General features: G+C 42.3%; 1 long non-coding RNA gene across 10 annotated transcripts in view; it reads right to left on the reverse strand.

Moving 5' to 3' along the window:
* Window positions 1-2,497: 2,497 nt before the first annotated feature.
* The window catches only part of LOC127932501 (uncharacterized), a 16,799-nt gene continuing 4,063 nt past the window's right edge, over window positions 2,498-15,233 (reverse strand). For 2 of the 10 annotated variants that reach the window (XR_008145662.1, XR_008145657.1), the window contains exons 2-4: window positions 11,948-12,013; window positions 3,967-5,483; window positions 2,498-3,725 (exon numbers count right to left, since the gene is read on the reverse strand). This is a non-coding gene — a long non-coding RNA (uncharacterized LOC127932501). Of the gene's footprint in view, window positions 3,770-3,966; window positions 5,484-11,947; window positions 12,168-12,453; window positions 12,573-13,112; window positions 13,531-13,816; window positions 13,936-14,124; window positions 14,175-14,542; window positions 14,928-15,233 lie in introns of those variants that run through there. The other 8 variants (XR_008145664.1, XR_008145656.1, XR_008145659.1 and 5 more) reach the window with 8 other exon arrangements.

The following is a 15,233-nucleotide window of genomic DNA, read 5'->3' on the forward strand; positions in this document are numbered from 1 at the left end:
CCTGCTCAAACCTGACTTTAACTCTGCTCACATCTAACTTTAACCCTGCTCACATCTAACTTTAACCCTGCTCAAAACCTGACTTTAACCCTGCTCACATCTAACATTAACCCTGCTCACATCTAACATTAACCCTGCTCACATCTAACATTAACCCTGCTCACATCTAACATTAACCCTGCTCACATCTAACATTAACCCTGCTCACGTCTAACATTAACCCTGCTCACATCTAACATTAACCCTGCTCACGTCTAACATTAACCCTGCTCACATCTAACATTAACCCTGCTCACATCTAACTTTAACCCTGCTCACATCTAACATTAACCCTGCTCAAACCTGACTTTAACCCTGCTCACATCTAACTTTAACCCTGCTCAAATCTAACTTTAAGCCTGCTCAAATCTAACTTTAACCCTGCTCAAATCTAACTTTAACGTGCTCAAATCTAACTTTAACCCTGCTCAAATCTAACTTTAACGTGCTCAAATCTAACTTTAACCCTGCTCAAATCTAACTTTAACGTGCTCAAATCTAACTTTAACCCTGCTCAAATCTAACTTTAATCCTGCTCAAACCTGACTTTAACCCTGCTCAAATCTGACATTAACCCTGGTCAAACCTGACATTAACCCTGGTCAAACCTGACATTAACCCTAGTCAAACATGACTTTATCCCTGCTCAAACCTGACTTTAACCCTACTCAAACCTGACTTTAACCCTGCTCAAACCTGACTTTAACCCTGCTCACATCTAACTTTAACCCTGCTCACATCTAACTTTAACCCTGCTCAAAACCTGACTTTAACCCTGCTCACATCTAACTTTAACCCTGCTCACATCTAACTTTAACCCTGCTCACATCTAACATTAACCCTGCTCAAACCTGACTTTAACCCTGCTCAAACCTGACTTTAACCCTGCTCACATCTAACTTTAACCCTGCTCACATCTAACTTGAACCCTGCTCAAAACCTGACTTTAACCCTGCTCACATCTAACTTTAACCCTGCTCACATCTAACATTAACCCTGCTCAAACCTGACTTTAACCCTGCTCAAATCTAACTTTAACCCTGCTCACATCTAACTTTAACCCTGCTCACATCTAACATTAACCCTGCTCAAACCTGACTTTAACCCTGCTCAAATCTAACTTTAACCCTGCTCACATCTAACTTTAACCCTGCTCACATCTAACTTTAACCCTGCTCAAATCTAACTTTAACCCTGCTCAAATCTAACATTAACCCTGCTCACATCTAACATTAACCCTGCTCACATCTAACATTAACCCTGCTCACATCTAACTTTAACCCTGCTCAAATCTAACATTAACCCTGCTCACATCTAACATTAACCCTGCTCAAATCTAACATTAACCCTGCTCACATCTAACATTAACCCTGCTCAAATCTAACTTTAACCCTGCTCACATCTAACATTAACCCTGCTGACATCTAACATTAACCCTGCTCACATCTAACATTAACCCTGCTCACATCTAACATTAACCCTGCTCACATCTAACATTAACCCTGCTCAAATCTAACTTTAACCCTGCTCAAATCTAACATTAACCCTGCTCATCTAACATTAACCCTGCTCACATCTAACATTAACCCTGCTCATCTAACATTAACCCTGCTCACATCTAACATTAACCCTAGTCACATCTAACATTAACCCTGCTCACATCTAACATTAACCCTGCTCAAATCTAACATTAACCCTGCTCACATCTAACATTAACCCTACTCAAACCTGACTTTAACCCTGCTCAAACCTGACTTTAACCCTGCTCAAACCTGACTTTAACCCTGCTCAAAACCTGACTTTAACCCTGCTCACATCTAACTTTAACCCTGCTCACATCTAACATTAACCCTGCTCAAACCTGACTTTAACCCTGCTCAAACCTGACTTTAACCCTGCTCACATCTAACTTTAACCCTGCTCAAATCTAACTTTAAGCCTGCTCAAACCTGACTTTAACCCTGCTCAAATCTGACATTAACCCTGGTCAAACCTGACATTAACCCTGGTCAAACCTGACATTAACCCTAGTCAAACATGACTTTATCCCTGCTCAAACCTGACTTTAACCCTGCTCAAACCTGACTTTAACCCTGCTCAAACCTGACTTTAACCCTGCTCAAACCTGACTTTAACCCTGCTCAAACCTGACTTTAACCCTGGTCAAACCTGACTTTAATCCTGGTCAAACCTGACTTTAACCCTGCTCAAACCTGACATTAACCGTGCTCAAATCTAACTTTAACCGTGCTCAAATCTAGCTTTAACCCTGCTAAAATCTAACTTTAACCCTTTTCATATCTAACTTTAATCCTGCTCAAATCTAACTTTAACCCTGCTCAAATCTAACTTTAACCCTTTTCATATCTAACTTTAACCCTGCTCAAACCTAACTTTAACCCTTTTCATATCTAACTTTATCCTGCTCAAATCTAACTTTAATCCTGCTCAAACCTGACTTTAACCCTGCTCAAACCTGACATTAACCCTGCTCAAACCTGACATTAACCCTGCTCAAACCTGACATTAACCCTAGTCAAACCTGACATTAACCCTGGTCAAACCTGACATTAACCCTGCTCAAACCTGACATTAACCCTTGTCAAACCTGACTTTAACCCTGCTCAAACCTCACTTTAACCCTGCTCAAACCTGACTTTAACCTTGGTCAAACCTGACATTAACCTTGCTCAAACCTGACTTTAACCCTGCTCAAACCTGACTTTAACCCTGCTCACATCTAACTTTAACCCTGCTCACATCTAACATTAACCCTGCTCACATCTAACATTAACCCTGCTCACATCTAACATTAACCCTGCTCACATCTAACATTAACCCTGCTCAAATCTAACTTTAACCCTGCTCACATCTAACATTAACCCTGCTCACATCTAACATTAACCCTGCTCACATCTAACATTAACCCTGCTCACATCTAACATTAACCCTGCTCACATCTAACATTAACCCTGCTCAAATCTAACTTTAACCCTGCTCAAATCTAACATTAACCCTGCTCACATCTAACATTAACCCTGCTCACATCTAACATTAACCCTGCTCACATCTAACATTAACCCTGCTCACATCTAACATTAACCCTAGTCACATCTAACATTAACCCTGCTCACATCTAACATTAACCCTGCTCAAATCTAACATTAACCCTGCTCACATCTAACATTAACCCTACTCAAACCTGACTTTAACCCTGCTCAAACCTGACTTTAACCCTGCTCAAACCTGACTTTAACCCTGCTCAAAACCTGACTTTAACCCTGCTCACATCTAACTTTAACCCTGCTCACATCTAACTTTAAGCCTGCTCAAACCTGACTTTAACCCTGCTCAAATCTAATTTTAATCCTGCTCAAACCTGACTTTAACCCTGCTCAAATCTGACATTAACCCTGCTCAAACCTGACATTAACCCTGCTCACATCTAACTTTAACCCTGCTCAAATCTAACATTAACCCTGCTCACATCTAACATTAACCCTGCTCACATCTAACTTTAACCCTGCTCAAATCTAACTTTAACCCTTTTCATATCTAACTTTAACCCTGCTCAAACCTAACTTTAACCCTTTTCATATCTAACTTTATCCTGCTCAAATCTAGCTTTAACCCTGCTCAAACCTAACTTTAATCCTGCTCAAACCTGACTTTAACCCTGCTCAAACCTGACTTTAACCCTGGTCAAACCTGACTTTAATCCTGGTCAAACCTGACTTTAACCCTGCTCAAACCTGACTTTAATCCTGGTCAAACCTGACTTTAACCCTGCTCAAACCTGACTTTAACCCTGGTCAAACCTGACTTTAACCCTGCTCAAACCTAACTTTAACCCTTTTCATATCTAACTTTATCCTGCTCAAATCTAGCTTTAGCCCTGCTCAAACCTAACTTTAATCCTGCTCAAACCTGACATTAACCCTGCTCAAACCTGACATTAACCCTGCTCAAACCTGACATTAACCCTAGTCAAACCTGACATTAACCCTGGTCAAACCTGACATTAACCCTGCTCAAACCTGACATTAACCCTTGTCAAACCTGACTTTAACCCTGCTCAAACCTCACTTTAACCCTGCTCAAATCTGACATTAACCCTGCTCAAACCTGACATTAACCCTGCTCACATCTAACTTTAACCCTGCTCAAATCTAACATTAACCCTGCTCACATCTAACATTAACCCTGCTCACATCTAACTTTAAGCCTGCTCAAATCTAACTTTAACCCTGCTCAAATCCTACTTTAACCCTGCTCAAATCTAACTTTAACCCTGCTCAAACCTGACTCTAACCCTGCTCAAACCTGACTTTAACCCTGCTCAAACCTGACTTTAACCCTGCTCAAACCTGACTTTAACCCTGCTCAAACCTGACTTTAACCCTGGTCAAACCTGACTTTAACCCTGGTCAAACCTGACTTTAACCCTGCTCAAACCTGACTTTAACCCTGCTCAAACCTGACTTTAACCCTGCTCAAACCTGACTTTAACCCTGCTCAAATCTAACATTAACCATGCTCAAATCTAACTTTAACCGTGCTCAAATCTAGCTTTAACCCTGCTAAAATCTAACTTTAACCCTTTTCATATCTAACTTTAATCCTGCTCAAATCTAACTTTAACCCTGCTCAAATCTAACTTTAACCCTTTTCATATCTAACTTTAACCCTGCTCAAACCTAACTTTAACCCTTTTCATATCTAACTTTATCCTGCTCAAATCTAGCTTTAACCCTGCTCAAACCTAACTTTAATCCTGCTCAAACCTGACTTTAACCCTGCTCAAACCTGACATTAACCCTGCTCAAACCTGACATTAACCCTGCTCAAACCTGACATTAACCCTAGTCAAACCTGACATTAACCCTGGTCAAACCTGACATTAACCCTGCTCAAACCTGACATTAACCCTTGTCAAACCTGACTTTAACCCTGCTCAAACCTCACTTTAACCCTGCTCAAATCTGACATTAACCCTGCTCACATCTAACTTTAACCCTGCTCAAATCTAACATTAACCCTGCTCACATCTAACATTAACCCTGCTCACATCTAACTTTAAGCCTGCTCAAATCTAACTTTAACCCTGCTCAAATCCTACTTTAACCCTGCTCAAATCTAACTTTAACCCTGCTCAAACCTGACTCTAACCCTGCTCAAACCTGACTTTAACCCTGCTCAAACCTGACTTTAACCCTGCTCAAACCTGACTTTAACCCTGCTCAAACCTGACTTTAACCCTGGTCAAACCTGACTTTAACCCTGGTCAAACCTGACTTTAACCCTGCTCAAACCTGACTTTAACCCTGCTCAAACCTGACTTTAACCCTGGTCAAACCTGACATTAACACTAGTCAAACCTGACATTAACCCTGCGCAAACCTGACATTAACTCTAGTCAAACCTGACATTAACCCTGCTCAAACCTGACATTAACCCTGCTCAAACCTGACATTAACCCTTGTCAAACCTGACTTTAACCCTGCTCAAACCTCACTTTAACCCTGCTCAAATCTGACATTAACCCTGCTCAAACCTGACATTAACCCTGCTCACATCTAACTTTAACCCTGCTCAAATCTAACATTAACCCTGCTCACATCTAACATTAACCCTGCTCACATCTAACTTTAAGCCTGCTCAAATCTAACTTTAACCCTGCTCAAATCCTACTTTAACCCTGCTCAAATCTAACTTTAACCCTGCTCAAACCTGACTCTAACCCTGCTCAAACCTGACTTTAACCCTGCTCAAACCTGACTTTAACCCTGCTCAAACCTGACTTTAACCCTGCTCAAACCTGACTTTAACCCTGGTCAAACCTGACTTTAACCCTGGTCAAACCTGACTTTAACCCTGGTCAAACCTGACTTTAACCCTGCTCAAACCTGACTTTAACCCTGCTCAAACCTGACTTTAACCCTGGTCAAACCTGACATTAACACTAGTCAAACCTGACATTAACCCTGCGCAAACCTAACATTAACTCTAGTCAAACCTGACATTAACCCTGCTCAAACCTGACATTAACCCTGCTCAAACCTGACTTTAACCCTGCTCAAACCTGACTTTAACCCTGCTCAAACCTGACTTTAACCCTGCTCAAACCTGACTTTAACCCTGGTCAAACCTGACTTTAACCCTGGTCAAACCTGACTTTAACCCTGGTCAAACCTAACTTTAACCCTTGTCAAACCTCACTTTAACCCTGCTCAAATCTGACATTAACCCTGCTCAAACCTGACATTAACCCTGCTCACATCTAACTTTAACCCTGCTCAAATCTAACATTAACCCTGCTCACATCTAACATTAACCCTGCTCACATCTAACTTTAAGCGTGCTCAAATCTAACTTTAACCCTGCTCAAATCCTACTTTAACCCTGCTCAAATCTAACTTTAACCCTGCTCAAACCTGACTCTAACCCTGCTCAAACCTGACTTTAACCCTGCTCAAACCTGACTTTAACCCTGCTCAAACCTGACTTTAACCCTGCTCAAACCTGACTTTAACCCTGGTCAAACCTGACTTTAACCCTGGTCAAACCTGACTTTAACCCTGCTCAAACCTGACTTTAACCCTGCTCAAACCTGACTTTAACCCTGGTCAAACCTGACATTAACACTAGTCAAACCTGACATTAACCCTGCGCAAACCTAACATTAACTCTAGTCAAACCTGACATTAACCCTGCTCAAACCTGACATTAACCCTGCTCAAACCTGACTTTAACCCTGCTCAAACCTGACTTTAACCCTGCTCAAACCTGACTTTAACCCTGCTCAAACCTGACTTTAACCCTGGTCAAACCTGACTTTAACCCTGGTCAAACCTGACTTTAACCCTGGTCAAACCTAACTTTAACCCTGCTCAAACCTGACTCTAACCCTGCTCAAACCTGACTTTAACCCTGCTCAAACCTGACTTTAACCCTGCTCAAACCTGACTTTAACCCTGCTCAAACCTGACTTTAACCCTGCTCAAACCTGACTTTAACCCTGGTCAAACCTGACTTTAACCCTGCTCAAACCTGACTTTAACCCTGCTCAAACCTGACTTTAACCCTGGTCAAACCTGACATTAACACTAGTCAAACCTGACATTAACCCTGCGCAAACCTGACATTAACTCTAGTCAAACCTGACATTAACCCTGCTCAAACCTGACATTAACCCTGCTCAAACCTGACATTAACCCTTGTCAAACCTGACTTTAACCCTGCTCAAACCTCACTTTAACCCTGCTCAAATCTGACATTAACCCTGCTCAAACCTGACATTAACCCTGCTCACATCTAACTTTAACCCTGCTCAAATCTAACATTAACCCTGCTCACATCTAACATTAACCCTGCTCACATCTAACTTTAAGCCTGCTCAAATCTAACTTTAACCCTGCTCAAATCCTACTTTAACCCTGCTCAAATCTAACTTTAACCCTGCTCAAACCTGACTCTAACCCTGCTCAAACCTGACTTTAACCCTGCTCAAACCTGACTTTAACCCTGCTCAAACCTGACTTTAACCCTGCTCAAACCTGACTTTAACCCTGGTCAAACCTGACTTTAACCCTGCTCAAACCTGACTTTAACCCTGCTCAAACCTGACTTTAACCCTGGTCAAACCTGACATTAACACTAGTCAAACCTGACATTAACCCTGCGCAAACCTGACATTAACTCTAGTCAAACCTGACATTAACCCTGCTCAAACCTGACATTAACCCTGCTCAAACCTGACTTTAACCCTAGTCAAACCTGACATTAACCCTGCTCAAACCTGACATTAACCCTTGTCAAACCTGACTTTAACCCTGCTCAAACCTGACTTTAACCCTGCTCAAACCTGACTTTAACCCTGGTCAAACCTGACATTAACACTAGTCAAACCTGACATTAACCCTGCTCAAACCTGACATTAACCCTTGTCAAACCTGACTTTAACCCTGCTCAAACCTGACTTTAACCCTGGTCAAACCTGACTTTAACCCTGGTCAAACATGACTTTAACTCCGGTCAAACCTGACTTTAACCCTGCTCAAACCTGACTTTAACCCTGCTCAAACCTGACTTTAACCCTGCTCAAACCTGACTTTAACCCTGCTCAAACCTGACTTTAACCCTGCTCAAACCTGACTTTAACCCTGGTCAAACCTGACATTAACACTAGTCAAACCTGACATTAACCCTGCGCAAACCTGACATTAACCCTGCTCACATCTAACATTAACCCTGCTCAAACCTGACTTTAACCCTGCTCAAACCTGACTTTAACCCTGCTCAAACCTGACTTTAACCCTGGTCAAACCTGACTTTAACCCTGGTCAAACCTGACTTTAACCCTGCTCAAACCTGACTTTAACCCTGCTCAAACCTGACTTTAACCCTGGTCAAACCTGACATTAACACTAGTCAAACCTGACATTAACCCTGCGCAAACCTGACATTAACTCTAGTCAAACCTGACATTAACCCTGCTCAAACCTGACATTAACCCTGCTCAAACCTGACTTTAACCCTGCTCAAACCTGACTTTAACCCTGCTCAAACCTGACTTTAACCCTGCTCAAACCTGACTTTAACCCTGGTCAAACCTGACTTTAACCCTGGTCAAACCTGACTTTAACCCTGCTCAAACCTGACTTTAACCTTGCTCAAACCTGACTTTAACCCTGGTCAAACCTGACATTAACACTAGTCAAACCTGACATTAACCCTGCGCAAACCTGACATTAACTCTAGTCAAACCTGACATTAACCCTGCTCAAACCTGACATTAACCCTTGTCAAACCTGACTTTAACCCTAGTCAAACCTGACATCAACCGTGCTCAAACCTGACATTAACCCTTGTCAAACCTGACTTTAACCCTGCTCAAACCTGACTTTAACCCTGCTCAAACCTGACTTTAACCCTGGTCAAACCTGACATTAACACTAGTCAAACCTGACATTAACCCTGCTCAAACCTGACATTAACCCTTGTCAAACCTGACTTTAACCCTGCTCAAACCTGACTTTAACCCTGGTCAAACCTGACTTTAACCCTGGTCAAACATGACTTTAACTCCGGTCAAACCTGACTTTAACCCTGCTCAAACCTGACTTTAACCCTGCTCAAACCTGACTTTGTCCCTGCTCAAACCTGACTTTAACCCTGCTCAAACCTGACTTTAACCCTGGTCAAACCTGACATTAACACTAGTCAAACCTGACATTAACCCTGCGCAAACCTGACATTAACCCTGCTCACATCTAACATTAACCCTGCTCAAACATGACTTTAACCCTGCTCAAACCTGACTTCAACCCTGCTCACATCTAACTTTAACCCTGCTCAAATCTAACTTTAAGCCTGCACAAATCTAACTTTAACCCTGCTCAAACCTGACTTTAACCCTGCTCAAACCTGACTTTAACCCTGCTCACATCTAACTTTAACCCTGCTCACATCTAACTTTAACCCTGCTCAAATCTAACTTTAAGCCTGCTCAAATCTAACTTTAACCCTGCTCAAATCCTACTTTAACCCTGCTCAAATCTAACTTTAACCCTGCTCAAATCTAACTTTAACGTGCTCAAATCTAACTTTAACCCTGCTCAAATCTAATTTTAATCCTGCTCAAACCTGACTTTAACCCTGCTCAAATCTGACATTAAACCTGGTCAAACCTGACATTAACCCTAGTCAAACATGACTTTATCCCTGCTCAAACCTGACTTTAACCCTGCTCAAACCTGACTTTAACCCTGCTCAAACCTGACTTTAACCCTGCTCAAACCTGACTTTAACCCTGGTCAAACCTGACTTTAACCCTGGTCAAACCTGACTTTAACCCTGCTCAAACCTGACTTTAACCTTGCTCAAACCTGACTTTAACCCTGGTCAAACCTGACATTAACACTAGTCAAACCTGACATTAACCCTGCGCAAACCTGACATTAACTCTAGTCAAACCTGACTTTAACCCTGCTCAAACCTGACTTTAACCCTGCTCAAACCTGACTTTAACCCTGCTCAAACCTGACTTTAACCCTGCTCAAACCTGACTTTAACCCTGCTCAAACCTGACTTTAACCCTGGTCAAACCTGACATTAACACTAGTCAAACCTGACATTAACCCTGCGCAAACCTGACATTAACCCTGCTCACATCTAACATTAACCCTGCTCAAACCTGACTTTAACCCTGCTCAAACCTGACTTTAACCCTGCTCAAACCTGACTTTAACCCTGGTCAAACCTGACTTTAACCCTGGTCAAACCTGACTTTAACCCTGCTCAAACCTGACTTTAACCCTGCTCAAACCTGACTTTAACCCTGGTCAAACCTGACATTAACACTAGTCAAACCTGACATTAACCCTGCGCAAACCTGACATTAACTCTAGTCAAACCTGACATTAACCCTGCTCAAACCTGACATTAACCCTGCTCAAACCTGACTTTAACCCTGCTCAAACCTGACTTTAACCCTGCTCAAACCTGACTTTAACCCTGCTCAAACCTGACTTTAACCCTGGTCAAACCTGACTTTAACCCTGGTCAAACCTGACTTTAACCCTGCTCAAACCTGACTTTAACCTTGCTCAAACCTGACTTTAACCCTGGTCAAACCTGACATTAACACTAGTCAAACCTGACATTAACCCTGCGCAAACCTGACATTAACTCTAGTCAAACCTGACATTAACCCTGCTCAAACCTGACATTAACCCTTGTCAAACCTGACTTTAACCCTAGTCAAACCTGACATCAACCGTGCTCAAACCTGACATTAACCCTTGTCAAACCTGACTTTAACCCTGCTCAAACCTGACTTTAACCCTGCTCAAACCTGACTTTAACCCTGGTCAAACCTGACATTAACACTAGTCAAACCTGACATTAACCCTGCTCAAACCTGACATTAACCCTTGTCAAACCTGACTTTAACCCTGCTCAAACCTGACTTTAACCCTGGTCAAACCTGACTTTAACCCTGGTCAAACATGACTTTAACTCCGGTCAAACCTGACTTTAACCCTGCTCAAACCTGACTTTAACCCTGCTCAAACCTGACTTTGTCCCTGCTCAAACCTGACTTTAACCCTGCTCAAACCTGACTTTAACCCTGGTCAAACCTGACATTAACACTAGTCAAACCTGACATTAACCCTGCGCAAACCTGACATTAACCCTGCTCACATCTAACATTAACCCTGCTCAAACATGACTTTAACCCTGCTCAAACCTGACTTCAACCCTGCTCACATCTAACTTTAACCCTGCTCAAATCTAACTTTAAGCCTGCACAAATCTAACTTTAACCCTGCTCAAACCTGACTTTAACCCTGCTCAAACCTGACTTTAACCCTGCTCACATCTAACTTTAACCCTGCTCACATCTAACTTTAACCCTGCTCAAATCTAACTTTAAGCCTGCTCAAATCTAACTTTAACCCTGCTCAAATCCTACTTTAACCCTGCTCAAATCTAACTTTAACCCTGCTCAAATCTAACTTTAACGTGCTCAAATCTAACTTTAACCCTGCTCAAATCTAATTTTAATCCTGCTCAAACCTGACTTTAACCCTGCTCAAATCTGACATTAAACCTGGTCAAACCTGACATTAACCCTAGTCAAACATGACTTTATCCCTGCTCAAACCTGACTTTAACCCTGCTCAAACCTGACTTTAACCCTGCTCAAACCTGACTTTAACCCTGGTCAAACCTGACTTTAACCCTGGTCAAACCTGACTTTAACCCTGCTCAAACCTGACTTTAACCTTGCTCAAACCTGACTTTAACCCTGGTCAAACCTGACATTAACACTAGTCAAACCTGACATTAACCCTAGTCAAACCTGACATTAACCTAGTCAAACCTGACATTAACCCTGTCAAACCTGACATTAACCCTTGTCAAACCTGACTTTAACCCTAGTCAAACCTGACATTAACCCTTGTCAAACCTGACTTTAACCCTAGTCAAACCTGACATTAACCCTGCTCAAACCTGACATTAACCCTTGTCAAACCTGACTTTAACCCTGCTCAAACCTGACTTTAACCCTGCTCAAACCTGACTTTAACCCTGGTCAAACCTGACATTAACACTAGTCAAACCTGACATTAACCCTGCTCAAACCTGACATTAACCCTTGTCAAACCTGACTTTAACCATGCTCAAACCTGACTTTAACCCTGGTCAAACCTGACTTTAACCCTGGTCAAACATGACTTTAACTCCGGTCAAACCTGACTTTAACCCTGCTCAAACCTGACTTTAACCCTGCTCAAACCTGACTTTAACCCTGCTCAAACCTGACTTTAACCCTGCTCAAACCTGACTTTAACCCTGCTCAAACCTGACTTTAACCCTGGTCAAACCTGACATTAACACTAGTCAAACCTGACATTAACCCTGCGCAAACCTGACATTAACCCTGCTCACATCTAACATTAACCCTGCTCAAACCTGACTTTAACCCTGCTCAAACCTGACTTCAACCCTGCTCACATCTAACTTTAACCCTGCTCAAATCTAACATTAACCCTGCTCACATCTAACATTAACCCTGCTCACATCTAACTTTAACCCTGCTCACATCTAACTTTAACCCTGCTCAAATCTAACTTTAAGCCTGCACAAATCTAACTTTAACCCTGCTCAAACCTGACTTTAACCCTGCTCAAACCTGACTTTAACCCTGCTCACATCTAACTTTAACCCTGCTCACATCTAACTTTAACCCTGCTCAAATCTAACTTTAAGCCTGCTCAAATCTAACTTTAACCCTGCTCAAATCCTACTTTAACCCTGCTCAAATCTAACTTTAACCCTGCTCAAATCTAACTTTAACGTGCTCAAATCTAACTTTAACCCTGCTCAAATCTAATTTTAATCCTGCTCAAACCTGACTTTAACCCTGCTCAAATCTGACATTAAACCTGGTCAAACCTGACATTAACCCTAGTCAAACATGACTTTATCCCTGCTCAAACCTGACTTTAACCCTGCTCAAACCTGACTTTAACCCTGCTCAAACCTGACTTTAACCCTGCTCAAACCTGACTTTAACCCTGGTCAAACCTGACTTTAACCCTGGTCAAACCTGACTTTAACCCTGCTCAAACCTGACTTTAACCTTGCTCAAACCTGACTTTAACCCTGGTCAAACCTGACATTAACACTAGTCAAACCTGACATTAACCCTGCGCAAACCTGACATTAACTCTAGTCAAACCTGACATTAACCCTGCTCAAACCTGACATTAACCCTTGTCAAACCTGACTTTAACCCTAGTCAAACCTGACATTAACCCTTGTCAAACCTGACTTTAACCCTAGTCAAACCTGACATTAACCCTGCTCAAACCTGACATTAACCCTTGTCAAACCTGACTTTAACCCTGCTCAAACCTGACTTTAACCCTGCTCAAACCTGACTTTAACCCTGGTCAAACCTGACATTAACACTAGTCAAACCTGACATTAACCCTGCTCAAACCTGACATTAACCCTTGTCAAACCTGACTTTAACCATGCTCAAACCTGACTTTAACCCTGGTCAAACCTGACTTTAACCCTGGTCAAACATGACTTTAACTCCGGTCAAACCTGACTTTAACCCTGCTCAAACCTGACTTTAACCCTGCTCAAACCTGACTTTAACCCTGCTCAAACCTGACTTTAACCCTGCTCAAACCTGACTTTAACCCTGCTCAAACCTGACTTTAACCCTGGTCAAACCTGACATTAACACTAGTCAAACCTGACATTAACCCTGCGCAAACCTGACATTAACCCTGCTCACATCTAACATTAACCCTGCTCAAACCTGACTTTAACCCTGCTCAAACCTGACTTCAACCCTGCTCACATCTAACTTTAACCCTGCTCAAATCTAACATTAACCCTGCTCACATCTAACATTAACCCTGCTCACATCTAACTTTAAGCCTGCTCAAATCTAACTTTAACCCTGCTCAAACCTGACTCTAACCCTGCTCAAACCTGACTTTAACCCTGCTCAAACCTGACTTTAACCCTGCTCAAACCTGACTTTAACCCTGCTCAAACCTGACTTTAACCCTGGTCAAACCTGACTTTAACCCTGGTCAAACCTGACTTTAACCCTGTTCAAACCTGACTTTAACCCTGCTCAAACCTGACTTTAACCCTGCTCAAACCTGACTTTAACCCTGCTCAAACCTGACTTTAACCCTGGTCAAACCTGAATTTAACCCTGGTCAAACCTGACTTTAACCCTGTTCAAACCTGACTTTAACCCTGCTCAAACCTGACTTTAACCCTGGTCAAACCTGACATTAACACTAGTCAAACCTGACATTAACCCTGCGCAAACCTGACATTAACTCTAGTCAAACCTGACATTAACCCTGCTCAAACCTGACATTAACCCTGCTCAAACCTGACTTTAACCCTTCTCAAACCTGACTTTAACCCTGCTCAAACCTGACTTTAACCCTGCTCAAACCTGACTTTAACCCTGGTCAAACCTGACTTTAACCCTGGTCAAACCTGACTTTAACCCTGGTCAAACCTGACTTTAACCCTGCTCAAACCTGACTTTAACCTTGCTCAAACCTGACTTTAACCCTGGTCAAACCTGACATTAACACTAGTCAAACCTGACATTAACCCTGCGCAAACCTGACATTAACTCTAGTCAAACCTGACATTAACCCTGCTCAAACCTGACATTAACCCTTGTCAAACCTGACTTTAACCCTAGTCAAACCTGACATTAACCCTGCTCAAACCTGACATTAACCCTTGTCAAACCTGACTTTAACCCTGCTCAAACCTGACTTTAACCCTGCTCAAACCTGACTTTAACCCTGGTCAAACCTGACATTAACACTAGTCAAACCTGACATTAACCCTGCTCAAACCTGACATTAACCCTTGTCAAACCTGACTTTAACCCTGCTCAAACCTGACTTTAACCCTGGTCAAACCTGACTTTAACCCTGGTCAAACATGACTTTAACTCCGGTCAAACCTGACTTTAACCCTGCTCAAACCTGACTTTAACCCTGCTCAAACCTGACTTTAACCCTGGTCAAACCTGACATTAACACTAGTCAAACCTGACATTAACCCTGCTCAAACCTGACATTAACCCTTGTCAAACCTGACTTTAACCCTGCTCAAACCTGACTTTA

The sequence above is a fragment of the Oncorhynchus keta genome, chromosome 10 (assembly GCF_023373465.1).
Source record: "Oncorhynchus keta strain PuntledgeMale-10-30-2019 chromosome 10, Oket_V2, whole genome shotgun sequence".
NCBI lineage: Eukaryota > Metazoa > Chordata > Actinopteri > Salmoniformes > Salmonidae > Oncorhynchus > Oncorhynchus keta.